The sequence below is a fragment of the Nelumbo nucifera genome, chromosome 7 (assembly GCF_055504915.1).
Source record: "Nelumbo nucifera cultivar China Antique chromosome 7, China Antique-T2T, whole genome shotgun sequence".
Classification (NCBI taxonomy): domain Eukaryota; kingdom Viridiplantae; phylum Streptophyta; class Magnoliopsida; order Proteales; family Nelumbonaceae; genus Nelumbo; species Nelumbo nucifera.
In genome coordinates this window covers 51,349,380-51,366,274 of record NC_142655.1, presented here as the reverse complement: position 1 = coordinate 51,366,274, position 16,895 = coordinate 51,349,380, and the positions used below count along the sequence as shown (strand labels likewise).

Below are 16,895 nucleotides of genomic sequence, written 5' to 3'. Positions count from 1 at the left end.
ATCTTGGGGTATTTGGTAGCAATGGTAATTTCACTTGTCCATCTTGACAGCAGAGTGTAAACTTGGGATTTTTTCTCAAAAACTTAATAAGTTTCTCCTTTATCCACATAAGTGCAAAACAATGTCTACATCTTATAGTTCTCTTTCCAAAATTCCATCGTTTCGTGAATTTCCTTTGGGATCGACGTAAAAAAATCAGTTGTTCTGAAGTATAATGAAGACATGTTACTTGAAGTGAATGATTTGCAAGGACACAACTCTCATAGATCGAGCAATTTTCTATTTCATAGATATGTCAAGCTTTTTCTTTACTATAATCATCTTAAGCTTTCTAACCCTTTGAGAGAGCTTATAGCAAATAACTTTTCCATATGCCATTGTTTTGGTTTCCTATAGGCATTAAGAATATAGATTCCTATGAGTTAATGAGACAATGCAATTATGATAATAATTATGATACTGTTATGGTTTCATGTAGGTATTAAGTATATAGATTCCTATGAGCTAACGAGGCAATCCAATTAGGACAATAATAATGACATTGTTATGGTTTTCTGTAGGCATAAAGCTAATGAACTAATCCAATAAGAATAATAGAAAAAGAAATTTTAATTATAATTTAAATACTATATTTATTTAAAAAACTTATATATATATATATATGTATATCATATATAAAATATGGCTAATTAATGTTGATAAATAATACGGGTAATTAATACTACTAATTAATAAAATACTGTAATTATTAAAAATATTGTAATATTGTAATTTTTGAAAATAATTTAATTATTAAATACTATAATTAATAAAATACTCCTAATTAATCAATATTGTATTTTTAAAATACTATAATTACTATGAAAAGTACTATAATTATTAAAAAATACTATATTTATCAAAATACAATATTTATTAATTAAATAAAATACTATAATTAATATTGTTAATTAATAAATACTATATTTTGTAAAATACTGTTAATCAATAAAAATTAAGACAAAAACTATTATTAAAAATACTATATATATTAAGAATACAGTTGATACAATAATTATTCAAAAATACTGTTCATTAATAATATACTATTTTTTAATATATTGTTAATTAATTAATAATACTGTAATTATTAAAAATATTAAGAATACGGTATTTCTTAAAAATACTATAACTATTAAAATATAGTATTTTAATAAATATTGTTAATCAATTAATAATACTATAATTATTAAAAATATTGTAATTATCAAGATAAGGTATTTATTAAAAATACGGTTAAGACTGTTGGTGCTGTAATTGTTAAAAATACTGTATATTAATAAAATATTATTTTAAATATTCGATGATTAATTAATAATACTGTAATTATTAAAAATACTGTTAATTAATTAATAATACTATAATTATGAAAATATTGTAATTATTAAAAATATTGTAATACTGTTAATTAATAAATTAAAAACAGAAAATTAGAATGGGGGTATAGATAATCCATGATTTGCATCCATTCAATATGTCTCTACCAAGATTCTTCTTTAGATAAGCCTACATCGTTTTTAACTCTTTCTAGCAATCTACCAACTATAGTCGAGTTCTTATTTGGCTAACAAGTAACAACATGCATAAGCGAAAGCAATCTAAAGAAGAAGGGAGAAAGGAATAAATTTGGGGGCTGTTTGGTATGGTGCATTGTGTTGTCTTTGTGTTTTTTTGTTGATCAATACAAAATTGTGAAGAATACGTGGTCACATCATATATGAGTGTCATTTCAATTAGAAAATGCATGTATAAGAAACATCAAATTTGACGTTTTAAGTAGAAGCAACAATTTGTATTGATCAACTTCAACATTTACAAAACATTTCATTTAGAAAAATCTCTCACACAAATTTGTATTGATCAACCCAAATGCAATAGCAATGCAATGCTATTGTACCAAACACCTCTTAGCGAAAGATAGCCAAATATAATTGGGTGTGGTCCTCTCATTTTATTTTACTTTTATACTAGGGAAAATCTATGACGCTGAAAAAATATGATACCAGAAAGACTTTGACCAATCAAAACACACCCTGTGAATTTTGATTGAAACTGAGTTGATTGGTTACCACTTATATGGTACTGGTTGATTGGTTATAAGTCTTTCCGGCATCATAGTTGAACTCTTTATACTAATGAAAGTAAGGCTCAGTTTAGAAAGAGTACAAATACAGTTTAAAAATACAAATACATAAAAAAAAAAATAATACAAAATATTTGGTTTTACACTCTACTAATTTTATATTTGTATTCCTTCCAAACTGAGCCTAAATTACACAATTATTGAAAAGCACTTTGTTGGTAAATATATTACATATTCACATTATATAAGGAAATTGGGTTAATTCATTTTTTTTCGATTAATCAAATTCTGAAAACTGAAACTGAAATTGAATTTTCCAAAAACCAAATGAACTGAACCTAAAAAACTGAAATCGAAATTCTCAGTTCAGTTTTTGGGTTTTAACTGAATAATACTTGCCCCTAAAAACAATGACGATAAAGCTTTCTCTTTAACCATATGCCTCCATCATAGAATCTTTGGACAGGAATTCCTCTCCCTGTAGTCTCACTCTCTAATTTTATTGCCAAAAACAAGGATGAAACAATTAACTTGCACTTAATGGAAGAAACAGAGTAATTAGTACTCGATACGTATGAAAATCCAGTCAAATATCCAAAAAGCTATGTATTTTTAAAATAATACAAAATACAAGGTTTTGCATTCTACATATTTGTATTTATACTTCTTGTAAATTCAGCCTAAGGTTCAGTTTGAAAAGAGTATAATTACAAATATATACAGTGCAAATACAAACAAAATAATACAAAATATAAGGTTTTACTCTACGTATTTATAGAGTGCAAAACCTTATATTTTGTATGCATTTTCACTGTGTATATTTATATTTATATTCTTTCCAAACTGAGCCATAAATACAAATACATATAAAATAATACAAAATACAAGGTTTTACAATCTACTATTTATATTTGTACTCCTTCTAAATGGAGCCCAATGGATAAAATTATTAAATCTCAATTTAGGAGTAGAAATACAAATACATACAAAATACAAGAAGATTTTGCGCTCTACTATTTATATTTGTACTCCTTCCAAATGGAGCCCAATCAATGAACAAAATTACAGTTGCAAACTTGCAATCACAAAAATTCAATGGTCGCAGTAGCTTCTTTTTGTTGTAAACCACAGCTTTATTCTTTGTGCCAGGCAGCGGTTAATGGGTGGTAGGGGAAGCTGATGGTTGTTCATATAGTTTGAAAAAGAAAAAAAAGGAATTTAACACTTATAAATTCTCCTTAATTATAAAAAAATATAAATAAAATACTTATAATTTTTTTTCTTAAATGCTGGCTATGGGGTTCGAACCCATGCGTACTTATGTACAGAAGATCTTAAGTCTTCCCCCTTAACCACTCGGGCAAACCAGCTTCAATTATTATAATAAATTAATGGTTTTTATTACTGAGAAAATCAATGCATCCATTTATATATGATTTTACATCGGTTTCATTGCATAGCTGACGTGTTACACGTGATTGGTTGTCACATGTCTACTAAAGGGAGTCCACGTGTTAAGGTACTAGATAGTGCCTTTGAGAGTGATGGGATAGGATTTGAAGGTGGTTAGTGGATTAGTAAAAGGGATTATAGCCGATACACCGGTTCATGGGCCGGGTGGCCGACGGGCCTGCCTGGTCCCCGAACGGGCTCGAACATGCAAATGAGCCTGCGGGCTTGACCTCGGGCCAAAAAGCCCGACCCGTAATAAATTCGAGTCGTGCTCGAGATTTGTCAAAATAGCTAGGCCCGGCCCGACCTATAGACTAAACCCAAAAACCCTAATATCCTAACTAACCCTTCTCATTTATCTCTTTCCACATTTCTTGTTAGCCGAACTGCCCAGTGCCAAACCTGTCTTCTCTTCACATCCTCACACTCTCAAGTAGCCGTAGAACCGGCGAACATTCACCGGTAGACCTGCGGTGAGTCTTCTCTCTCTCTCTCTCTCTCTCTCTCTCTCTCTCCTCTTCTCACTTCTTCTCTTTCAAATCTTAGACACCGGCGAGGCAAAAAACACAAGCACCGGCAGCGGCGGCGATGAGTCCTTTCTCTCTCTCTCTCTCTCATAAGCTAATTAACTCCTCTTTCATTGTCAAAATCGCATCTCACCGCAAATTGAGCACCGACCGGTGAATCCTCTCTCTCTCTCTCTCTCTCTCTCTCACGCACACACACACACAGACACAAACTCAACACCGGTGAACACTGTCAATGGCGGTGAGTTCTTTCTTCTATTAGGTCGGGCTTCGGGCCGGGCTCGGGCTCGGGCCTAACAAAATCACGTTTATGAAGAGTAAAAGCCCGGCCTGAGCCCGACCCATGAACAGGTGTAATAGCCGATAAGGGCAACTTTTGGGCCCTAATATCAATAAGAACAATATTTTTAAAATAATTATTAAAATAGGTTAACATTTAAAAAAAATATATCAAATAGGGGCAAAAAGACTATTCATCTCCTTCCTCCTTTAAACCATCGAACAGATCTCCTTCAATCCTGATTTTTAAGCTTTAATGGTGTCCAAAACTGCTTCAGGTACCTCTAACAGGCTTTTGAGAGACCAGAATATTTACATCCCTACTACGCTGCTCACGTCATCGATTCCTACACTATGAACAAGGTTCGCAGAGGAAGCTATGAAATATGGCGTAATTTCATCACTGATGGAACTTCTTTGAGGGAAGATTAGTTGGGTCGAGCAAAGAGCCACCATTCAACTTGCTTACCAGAGGGGTTGGAAGCTTGGAGATGGAGAATCAAAAAGTAGAGGAATGGGCTAGCCAGATTCAGTGCTGGTTTCTCTAGAAAATCAAGCTGAGGAATGCGCTCCTAATGGATTACAAAGAAAACAAATCGAAATTTAAGAACAACAAAAGGGTAGAGGAATTTGAAGAAGAAGAGAGAGAGAGATGGAGGTGGGTAGATTTGTTCGGTGGTTTAAGGGAGAAGAAGATGAGCAGTGTTTTTGCCCCTTTTTGATATTTTAAATAAAAAGTTAACACATTATAGAAATTATATTAAAAAGGTTATTTTTTATTGATATTAGGGCCCAAAAGTTGCCCTTATCAGCTATAATCCCTTAATAAAATCGCTTGGAGTTGGTCCATGGTGATAAAGTTCTGAGTGTTTTTGGCGTTTCTTGCCATGTCAGCTGAAGTTTAGGTGTTACTGCTCGAGTTTCTTAGAGCGAGTTAAGGGAAGTCTTAGCGACATTTCCCACAAAAAGCGCCAATTGTTGCTGTCTAGAATGGGCTAAGGGAAACACTGTCAATTCGATTCCAAGCCAAGGTGCAAGTAGTCCAAGGCCTAGGTTGGCCAAGGACTGGTAGGTCCGTCCTACGAGGAGCAAAGAAGAGACAACGTCAAAGGCCTTGGGTTAGTACACGAGGCAGAGACTTTGACGCTCAAGTTAGTTTAGGTGCAGTGCAAGGTGGACGAGGCCTAAGGTGGGAACACTCAAATGAGGACACAAGGGAAACTAGAGAGCTCTCAAAGTTCTTAGGTTTAGATTCCAGATGTTTACCTTGAGGGAGTTGCCCTCTATTTGTACTTGAGGCCGCCAGGAGGTAGGTGGGCTCGAACGGTGAGGATGTTGTCCTTTCTTGAGGAGTGCATCCATATGAGGTCGTCGCGTGCGGTTGCGCCATTGGCTCCATGTCGCACGCCGACCTCTGCTCTACATGCGTCCTCATTAGGTCCATTCTGAGCGCTATCGCCTGCCACGTGCGCATGTCCTGTTGGTTAGGGTGGGGTCCATTCTGAGCGCCGACCTCTGCTCTGCCCCCCACTCTTGAGGTCGTGGTGGGGTCCGAGCTAAGGGCATTGACTTCAACCAAAGAGAGTTTGCTACCTTTGTTGGTAGGCGTCGCTGGGATTTCTTGATGAGGGTTTCGGCCTCGCCTAAGGAAAATACCTCGTCTTTGGTGGGGAGCACAGAGAATCTTCCTTTATCAAGGGCCTCGGTCTCGGCTTGTTGGAGATGAACTTGGTGTTGCCTATGGTGGCATCGACTTGATCTTTGCTCCTCTCCCTGAGGGGCGCCATGGAGGTTCTAGTTCCCTGGAGGCCTCGACACCCGTGTCGGGCTTGGGCGAGAGGAGCTCTTGTCCCCTATCCTGTTGTTTACCGGCACCAAGGTGAGTCTTCGTGAGGCGTCGGCCTTGGCTGGGGACACCGAGGGTGTCATAGAGGGTTAGGAGGCTATGAGTCTATGACTTAGTCAAACGCCGGATGGATCTCGCTGATGATGAACCATACCTGTGAGGGAGACGAGTTCCGGTGATGGGCGTGGACTGTATGTGCCATGGGTTCTCGCGTAGGCAAGTCAAAACTGTGCCCATGACGGGTCCTGGGGTGGGGACGTGCCCGATATGGGTTGTGGTGTCACGCCCATAGGAGGTACGGAGCAAGGCAAGTCGGGTTGCACGTTCTCCGGTTCGGAGATACTGGGTGAACCGGCCGACGTGGCGAGGTGACCAGTCAGCTCACCCAGCGTCATTTCGTCTTCCCAAGGGGTGCGATGCGTATCGGTCGCTGGATAGGACTACGAGGGTGGTCGCTGCGTAGTCGTTGGATTGGAGGCGATTTGGGCTGTCCATTTTCCTTTAAATAGGGGGCCTTAGTTGCGTTTTCCCCACTATTACCCTTGCCTTAGTGCTTTTTGATCCAAGGCTCTACCTCCGAAGTGGTTACCATAGATACATTCGTGAATCTTTCAGAGGACATACTCACCCTCCTTTTGGTGGAGGCATCGGAGGTAGGGCAAGGTAAAAGATCTTCGGTATAGCTTCCCTTCGAACAAAGTGTAGTGGGCGGCCTACCGTCATATTCATCTGGCCTTGTTCCTGTCGTCGGGCAGTGCGGAAGAGGGTTGCACCATGGGAGACAATGATGGGATCCATCCAGGATGACTCAGCCTGCACTAGGAGTATTTGGACTTCTTCAATGGTGGGACAAGCTAACCTCTCTACATGGACAGTGCGGCAGAGGGTTGCGCCAAAGGTGCTTGCCAATTTTGATAGGGCCTTAGCTCTCATGTTCTTAGATCGTGGAACCTGTTGTAGGGAGAGGTGCTAGAAGTGGCGGGCGAGTTTGCGCACTTTGGCAAGGTACTTGGTCATACTCTGCTCCCTGGCCTCGTACTCACCGTTGACTTGATTCACTACCAGTTGAGAGTCGTTGAAGACCTCAATGTGTTGGAAGCCGAGGTCTTTTGCGAGTTGCAATCCAACAAGGAGGGCTTCATACTCAACTTAATTGTTGGAGGCTGAGAAGTTGAACCTCAACGCATACTCTACTTCGGTGTTATCCAGGGTGAGGGGTATGAGGCCAACTCCACTTCCCTTAGAGTAGGATGATCCATCAACATATAGCTTCCAGGTGGGCCAAGTTCCTTCGGCTGGCTAACGACTTTCTTCTTGTTCTTCTTTAGGGGATCAACAGAAGGATCAGCTGAAGGTGTATTTTGTCACAAAATTGTCCAAGGCTTATGCTTTGATTGTCGGCCTCGGCTGGTACTGTAGGTCGAACTCAGATAGCTTGATGGCCCACTTGATATGTCATCCCGAGGCATATAGCTTGGCAAGGACGACTTTAAGAGGTTGGTTCGTCAGGACTGTGATGGTGTGGTATTGGAAATACGACCTGAGCTTCAGGGCGGACACCACGAGGGCGAATGCTAGTTTTTCTACCTCGGGGTACCGTGTCTAGGCGTCGGAGAGGACCTTGCTGACGTTGTAAACCGGTGTCTGCACTCCATCTTCTCTAATCAGTACCGAGTTGATGTACTCATCCCTAACCCAGAGATATAGGTACAACACGTCTCCTGGGAGTGGCCGAGTGAGGAGAGGCAGCGAGGCGATGTAAGACTTGAGTTCTTCTAAGGCGTGCTGGCAATTTTCCATCCGTTAAAAGCCCTTCAATTTCTTGATGGCCTGGAAAAAAGGTAAGCAGCGGTCAGCCGACTTCGACATGAAGTGGCTGAGGGCAGCCACTCGGCTGGTGAGTCTCTAAGTTTCCTTGACCAACCGAGGTGGTGCCATGTCCAAGATAGCTCGAATCTTCTCCGGGTCGGCCCCTATATCTCGTTGCGTAACAACGAAGCCCAGGAATTTTCCAGATGTAACATCGAAGGCACACTTACTGGGGTTGAGCTTCATGTTGTATCTCCGCAAGGTGTCAAAGCTTTCGGCTAGGTCCGAGGTATGTTGGTCGGCTCTCAGGCTCTTCAAAACCATGTCATCTACATAGACTTCGACATTTCTTCCCCTTTGGTGCTTGAAAACTTTGTTGACGAGGCGCTGGTAGGTGGCCCCAGCATTCTTGAGGTCGAAGGGCATGACCTTGTAGCAGTATGTGCTGTGCTTGGTGATGTATAATGTCTTCTCTTCGTCTTTAGGGTGCATTTTGATCTAGTTGTATCCAGAAAAGGCATCCATGAAACTATGTAGCTCATACCCTGCGATGGCGTCGACGAGGTGGTCTATCCTCGGCAAGGGAAAACTATCTTTGGGGCAGGCTCGGTTAAGGTCTGTGAAATCAATACAGGCCCACCACTTCCCATTAGCTTTCTTCACCATAACCACATTGGACAACCTGTTAGGGTAATGTACCTCTTGGAGTAGTTTGACAACTTCCTTTCCTATGGCCTACCATCACTCCGGTGCAAAGTTCCACTTTTTTTGCCGAATAGGCCTAGAGCTTGGATCCACGCTCAGCCTGTGAGTAATGACTGAAGGATCAATTCTGGGTATGTCAGTGGCAGACCAAGCAAAAACGTCGGCATTAGTTCTAAGGAAACTTACCAGTTTCAATAAGCTTTCTAGGAGAAAGTAGGACCCGATATAGACTATTCTTTTGGGCTCGGCCTCGTCTAAAGATACCGAGACGAGGTCTTCATCTAAGGGCTCAATTTGGAGGGAATACAAATACAAATATGTATGATACAAATACATACAAAATACAAGATTTTGCGCTCTACTATTTATGTTTGTACTCCTTCGAAAAACCACAACTTTATTCTTTGTACCAGACAGCGGTGCATGGGTGGTAGGGGAAGCTGATGGTTGTTTATAAGGGTGTCAATGGACAGGTTTTGGATTGGACCCCATTCAGTCCAAAATTAATTTGGACGGACTAGACGGATCAACAAGATATATTGGATTGGACCAGTCTGGTCCAAAATATTTATTAGATTGGGTTGGACCTGGTCCGTCCGTAACAAATTTATATTGGATTGGGTTGGATTAAGCTAATATGTGGTCCATTGATATAAGATAAAAATATAAGTGTCAATGGACCGGGTTTGGGTTGAAACCAATCTAAATCAAAATAAATTTGAACAACGGTCCAGACATTGAATTGGACTGGTCCAAATTGGTCCAAAACATTCTTTGGATTGGATTGAACCTGGTCCATTTATAATGGACTCACATTGGACTGGATCGGATTGGACCAAATCCAGTCCAATTGACACCCCTAGTTGTTCATATAGTTTGAAAAAGAAAAAAGGAATTCAACACTTATAAATTCTCCTTAATTATCAAAAAATATAAATGATATAATTTTAATTATTTTTCTAATGCTGGCTATGGGGTTCGAACCCATGCGTACTTTATGTACAGAAGATCTTAAGTCTTCCCCCTTAACCACTCGGGCAAACCAGCTTCACTTATTATAATAAGTTAATGGTTTTTATTACTAGGAAAATCAATGCATCCATTTATATATGGTTTTACATCGGTTTCATTGCATAGCTGACGTGTTACACGTGATTGGTTGTCGCATGTCATGTGTTAAGGTATTAGATAGTGCCTTTGAGAGTGATGGGATAGGATTTGAAGGTGATTAGTGGATTAGTAAAATCGCTTGGAGTTGGTATATGGTGACCAAGTTTTGAGTGTTTCCGGTTATTGTCATGTCGGCTGAAAGCTTAGGTGTTACTCTTTGAGTTTCTTATAATGAGTTAAGTTAAAGGAAGTCTTAACGATATTTTTCATTGACGGTGCCAATTATTAATGTCTAGAATGGGCTAAAGGCAATACTGTTAATTTGCTTTCAAGTCAAGGTGTGGTCGCGTAGTTTGAGGCCTAGGTTGGCCGAATAGTCCGAGGCCTAGGTTAGCCGAGGACTGGTAGGTCCGTCCTGCGAGGAGCAAAGAAGAGAGAATGTTATAGGCCTCGGGTGAGTATCCGAGGCAGAGACTCCAACAGTCAAGTTAATTCAGGTGTAGTGCAAGGTGGACGATGCCTGAGGTAAAAACATTCTGATGAGACCACAAGGGAAACTGGAGAGTTCTTAAAGTTCTTAGCTCTAGATTCTAGATATTTACCTTGAGAGAGTGATGCCACCAGAGGTAAGTGGACTTGGATGGTTAGGATGCTGTCCTTTTCTAAGGAATGCGTCCATTTGAGGCCTCCATGTGCGACTGTACCATTGACTTCGGGTCACGCGCCAACCTCTGTTCTAAACACACCCTCATTGGGTCCGTTCTGAACACCGCAGCCTGCCACGTGCACGTGTACTACTACTGGTCAGGGCCAGGTGCGGCTACATAGTTTTGTTCTGATAAGAGGAATAGATCAACTGGGTTTGGTGGGAAATTTCAAGTTTCCATCTTTAGGGAGATTGATTTATTCAGTTATTTTTGTCGGGAAATTTTTGGGCATGAGTTATAGTTACTGAGATTATAATGAGATTTCTATAGATTGAACTCTCGCGTTTCTTGTGGTTTTGCTTTATTGAATATGCAAATGGACTAAACCTATCTCTCATTTTCCGACTGCATTTTGAGTAGAAGAAAGAAATTCAATAAATCCGTATTGGTAGAAATTTATGGAAAATAAAACAAACCAGCTGGTTTCATTAATTTTGTTCACCAAAAACATTTTCTTGAAAAAACCCATCGTTTTGTGGTTTAAAAATTAAAAGTGTATTATTTTGAAATAAAACCAACTTGCTTTTTTTTTTTGATAAATTTCAGAAAAGTGAAAACAAAATTGTTGGTAAACTTCATTTTTTTGGGTGGAAAATCTAATCAGATGTTCAATCCGAGGTGATGTACGAACTGAGGAGAGCAACCAGATAGTCATTTCTAACAATGCAGTGTCGAGCTACAAGGACGAGGCCACACTTCAAGACCTGTGATCAAGAAAAGGAAAAGTCAAAGGCCCGGGGAGTTATCCCCAGGTAGGTACTCCAATGCTCAAGTCAGTAAGAGGTGATCGATGGATGGGCAGAGTTATAGGGATGTTGGTCTGAGCAGAATAGCAGTATGGGTGTCAGAAGTTGGAATCCCTTACTTTGAGCATGGAATACCTTTTTATAACCGAAGATCCATCTCCTGCTTGGACTGGGCTTATGGGGTTGTCGGGATGAGGTTGCCCGCCGAGGTATTCGGGGTAGAGTCCTAATCCCCGACGGAGTTTGTCTTCCCCACTCCTCTTTATTCGTAGTTATTTTATTCGTGCCACGAGTAGCTGACGTGGCTGGGGGATAAGATAGGGGGCCTCAGTAATAGCGTAGCCCGACCCAGGCCACAGAATGAGCGTGCTGCAAAGTTGGTCGAGCTATACCGACGTGGATGGGCTGACCGAGCGATGACTAGGTGGCCATGTGTCTCTCTGGACCAGCTCATCCATGACCTGAACACCACTCCCCCAGTTCTAAAGTCAAGGCATGAGGTGTTCGGCCGAGGTGTAGCGTGGCAGGATGCCTTGTTCCTCGGCTGAGAAACTCCTAGTCAAATTCTAGTTGAAGTCTGGCTGAGTATCTGCTCCATTTGATGTTCCTCGGTGTTTGCCAGAATGTGAGGTCCACGCAATGTGGGTTGTGGCCAAAGAGTCCTTCAATCGTCGGCTGTAGAACTCCAAGAATTCTAACTACGGAATCTAAACACCACTCCCCAGTTCTGGAGCCGGGGAAGGGGAGTGCTCGGCCGAAGTGTTGCGTGGTCGTATAGCTCAGCAGGGCACCAAGGTGTCGAGATGAGCTTTGAGGTCCGTCTTCCTAGTGGAGCCAAGGAAGGGCTCTTCGTTCCTCGGCTAAAATGTTGTGTGGTCGCTTAGCTTGGCCGGGTGTCGAGGAAGGGCTTTTTGATTCCTAGTGGAGGCCGAGCTTCGGTGTTGAGGCTACTGTGATGCTTGGCCATGGTGTCCTGAGCTCCGAAGTTGGGGGTTTAGCTCAGCTGGGTGTCGAGGAAGGGCTCCACTGCGTCGGTGGAGGCCGAGCTTCGATGATACTCGGCGACATTACGCCAAGGAAGGGGTCAAGGCATCGAGTCAGGCTTCGAAGCCTGAGCCCCTCTGATGCGGCAATACTGCACTGAGGAAGGTGTCGAGGCGTTTGATGCTTGGCAATGCTGTGCCGAGCTTTCTGTTCTTCGGCTAAGGAACTTGCTCTTGAAATTTTGGAATCCGAACACCACTCCCCCAATTCCGAAGTCGAAGAGTGGAGTGCTCGGCCGAGGCATAGCGTGGCCTCCCTTAGTCTGTACCCTGAGGAGACCTGGGGAGTTAATCGGACCGGTGGTCCTGGGTGAACCTTGGGCATCCACGGGGCAATTAATGCTCTGAATGTTTCTTGTCAAGGTCATTGCTTTGGTTCCAAAGGCCTTGCACGTGCAATAACATTCGCGTCGATTGGTCTTCCTGAGCTTTGTTAGGGCAGCGCTTGGTTCGTGGAATTCGTGTTCTTAGGGGTTATAAGAAGGGGTGGACGGGACTTCCTCCTTTGTCATTTGCGAGAGGGATTGCTTCGATTGCTCAACGAGGCGTTGTTGCATTGCTTGGCTTCTGCTTTTGTTCCTCGGGTTCAAGTTTGGTAAGATGTCTTCCTCATCCTCTCGTTCTTCCTCTGTTTCTGATTCTTCCTCTGGTTCTAGCAACTCCGACTATGAGTCGGGGGCGGGGGAGTTTGAGGCTACCGAGGTCGAGGAGCCTGAGTCTACCAAGGTTGAGAAGGCCGAGGTTGGTCCTTCGAGGGTAGAGGTAGAGCTTCCCTTGTGGGCTGGTCGTCGGTTTGGGACCACGCCCTGTGTCTTAACCCTTGAGGATATGGCTCAGATCCGAGCTATGTACGATATCCCTGAGGAATTTTGAATGAGGTGCCCGCAGCCCGACAAGATATGTGTGTGTGAGCACAGTTTGGAAGCCAGGCTAAGGTTTCCTCTGAATGAAGGGATTGCCGGGGTGCCTGGGTGGTATCGAGTATTTCCGATGCAGCTAATGCCGAACTCCTTTAGGTTTTTGTTCGGCCTCATGTCTTACTGTGTCGTTCGTGACATCGAGCTGACCCTAGGCATGGTGAGCTTCCTTCTTCAGCTAAAGCATCACCAGTAGGGGTATTATCACCTTTCAACTAGGAAGAACGTCAAGGTGTTGGCCGGAGCCCCCAGTTTTGTGAAGCATTGGAAGGAGAGTTTCTTCTTTGTGCATTGTCATGGGGGGGTTATCCCTTTTTGCTGCACTACAGGTGCTGAGAACGAAAGTGCCCTAGCCTCTGTGATCGATGCTCACCTGGGATGTGAGGTCATCTCTTAGCATGATTTACGAGATAGACGTGGTGGCTTACACATGCACGGAGATGTTGATGCTCGCCGAGTTGATGCGTGGGGTGGTCGGTCTGTTCTTTTCGTTGCTTTGTCGTACTTATTGAATTGTGCTTATTTACTTACTTGCATGACCTTGTACTAATAGCTCTGCTTCCGTGCTGCAGTTGTTGAGATGGCACCGAGGAAGAGATTATTCATCGCACGAGGGAGCACCGGAAAAGGTAGAGCCGAGCTAGTGCGTCGTCGCAAGTTCCCCCTGAGACGGTTCCTTCACCAAGGTCTTCTGAGAGGGCGTCTCGTCGCCAAAAGAGAGTTCGGAAATGAGGAAATGATGATGAGGGTGTAGTTGTTGTAGATCTCGCGAAGGTCCGTCGGGTTGCCACTCCTTCGCAAACCGAGGTTAGGGGCAGCAGCTCGGATATCCACATTCCGCATTGGTCGGCCCATACCAGGGATGGGTTGGAAACCCCAGGGGTTCCCGAGCAACTGCTCTGAGGTATGATGACGGCTTACATATCTGAGGAGGTCGCAACCACTGGGAGCGGCACCTGGAGTGTTCGCTTATTCGGGCTACGGCTCAGGTGAGTTAATGATTGTTTTTGTTGCTTTGAATAGATTTCTTTATGCTGACAATGCCTCTTGTGTCCACAGATTGCGTGCTCGACGATTGCTCTAGTCGACCGCCTCCAGCATCTATGGGTAATGAACGAACGGAGCACTCTGAGTTCCTACGATAGAAGGCTCAGTTGGTCAAGCTTCAGGCGGCAGGAGAGCAGTCGACCGTGCTAGAGAAGGAGGTAGCTGAGCAGGCGAACACGGTTCATAGCCTGAGGTAGGAGATCACTAAGCTGAAGGCGGAAAGGGAGCGAGTGAAGTGAGAGGCCGATGAAGTGACAGTGGTGTAGTACAAGGCCTCAGAGGAGCACAAGTGGGAGATGGATTAGTACGCCACGGTTTTCTACGAGACTAGGTTCAACGTATTTCGTAGGAGGGCACTGTACCACTGTCCGGAGCTGGCCAAGATTGCGCAGTCTTGGGGGGTGTATGACTTGGAGACTCCCCCTGCTTCGGACAACCTTGAAGAGGAGGCTGACGAAGATGAGAATGGAGAGAATGGCGAAGATGGCGAGGAAGACGATGCCACTGATCCCCCCACTGAGGATTGAATAGTTGCGGGGTTCTTTGTTTTCCCTACTTTTGCAATGACTCGGTATGCCAAGCTAGAACTGTTGTATTGGTTATTTTAACTTAATGAAAACTTTTTATTCTGAACTTGTGGGAGTAAATATCTTCTTCTTTTACTTTCTCTCCTGTTGGGCTCCTCGGCCTTATCTCAGCCAAGGTCTAGAGTTGACCGAGATCTTCAGTCTCCGGCCAGCGGGGCTGGAGTATGCTCTGAGCTCTCATGTTTGGGATGCTCAGTTTCTGGTCTCGGGAGCTTTTGGGGCTCTTCTAGGGCTGGCCATTCCTCGACTCTCTCTAACTGATGGTCGGTGATCGAGTGGAGTTCAATGACCGTCCACAAGCCTTGATGGGTGGGGGTGTTCTTCTCCACCTTAGGCTCGGCCGTCGACAGCCGAGTTGAATTACTTGGTCGGCGATGCGCTGCCGAGCTACGCGTCATGGGCCCAGGCCATTCAAAGATTAGCTAGGTCGGCTTGGTGTGCTGAGCTACAGGAGTGTTGCGTGGCATGTGTAGCGAGGTATGTGTGCAATCTGGTGCGGTGTGTGTGTGTGCGACGCATCGGGCAATCAGACGTGGCTCAAATAAAACACTCTGCATTAATAATCAAATTATTGGTAGTACATCCGTAGATACCCCGTGTTCCAACTCCTCAATATTGGTCAGCCATCGAGGTCTTCAAGTCTATAGGTGCCCAGAACAAGCACTCTAGTGACTCTATATGGCCTTCCCAGTTTGGCCTGAGCTTGCCTTTCCCGGGTGCGGGTGCGATGACTTTGTAGAGGACGAGGTCGCCTATCTTGAACTCACATCTTCTAACTTTGGAATCATAGTACTTCACCATCCTCTATTGTTGTGCCACCATTCTGACATGTGCTCAGTCCCGGGCTTCTTCCACTAAGTCCAACTCTGCGCGGAGGTCTTCGTCGTTCTGGTCTTTATCAAAAAGCTCAATCTGAAGACTCAGAGAGCCTATTTCCACGGGCACCATGGCCTCGGCCCCGTAGGTCAGGCTGAAGGGTGTCTCTCCAATAGCTGTTCATGGAGTAGTCCATATTTGTGGCGGTAGGGCCGGGTCTTCGAAAGTAAAGGTACACTTGGCAATGAAGTCCGCTAGAGACTGGGCCTTGATCGCGGGACGGGGTGCATACTCAACATCGAACTCACTGAGCTCTATGCTCCACTCGATTAGGCGGCCAGATGCTTCTAGCCTTTGAAGAACCTACTTGAGGGGCTGGTCAGTGAGCACTTTGATGTTGTGGGCTTGGAAATATGGCTTGAGCTTCCTGGCCGAGGTGACCAATGTCAGTCTCATTTTCTCCAAGTTGGAGTACCGGGTTACTAAGGACTTTGCTAGTATAGTAGATCGGCCTCTGTACCCGATCTTCCTCCTTAACCAGCACCGAGCTGACGACCTCATCCCTGGCTGAGAGGTAGAGCAATTGCTCATCCTCTGGGCTCGGTTTGGTGAGGAGAGGACCGTTTGCATTCCTTGGTCCACTAGAAGTCCTTCGGTCGCTTGAGGGCTTTGAAGAAGGGTAAACACCGGTCCACGGATTTAAACATGAACCTACTAAGGGCGGCTACTCTACCGGTGAGTCGTTCCACGTCTTTATGAGTTCGGGACAATTGCATGTCGAGGATGGCCTGTATTTTCTCTGGATTTGCCTCAATCCCCCTATGTGTCACCATGAACCCCAAGAATTTACCCAAGCCGACCCCGAAAGCGCATTTGGTTGGGTTTAGCTTCATCTTGTACTTCTTGAGGGTATCGGAGACTTCTTTTAGGTCAACAAGGTGGTGCTCAGCCTTTTTTCTCTTCATGAGCATGTCGTCGACATATGCTTCCACGTTTCGGCCGAGATGATCCTTGAACACATTCACCAGTCGTTGGTAAGTGGCGCCAGCATTCTTGAGGCCAAAGGGCATCACCTTGTAGCAATATAAGCCGTGGTCAATGATGAAAGTTGTTTTCTCATGGTGATCATGGTGCATTCGGATCTGATTGTACCCCAATAAGGCATCCATAAAGCTCAGGAGT

At 43.7% G+C, this 16,895-nt stretch overlaps 2 non-coding genes across 2 annotated transcripts; both read right to left on the bottom strand.

Annotated features, from left to right (window-relative positions):
* Positions 1 to 3,409: 3,409 nt before the first annotated feature.
* Positions 3,410 to 3,492, bottom strand: TRNAL-UAA (transfer RNA leucine (anticodon UAA)). The gene has a single exon. It is a non-coding gene; the product is annotated as a tRNA-Leu (tRNA).
* A 6,211-nt stretch (positions 3,493 to 9,703) lies between these two features.
* On the bottom strand, positions 9,704 to 9,787 carry TRNAL-UAA (transfer RNA leucine (anticodon UAA)). Its single transcript has one exon. It is a non-coding gene; the product is annotated as a tRNA-Leu (tRNA).
* Between the last annotated feature and the right edge of the window lie 7,108 nt (positions 9,788 to 16,895).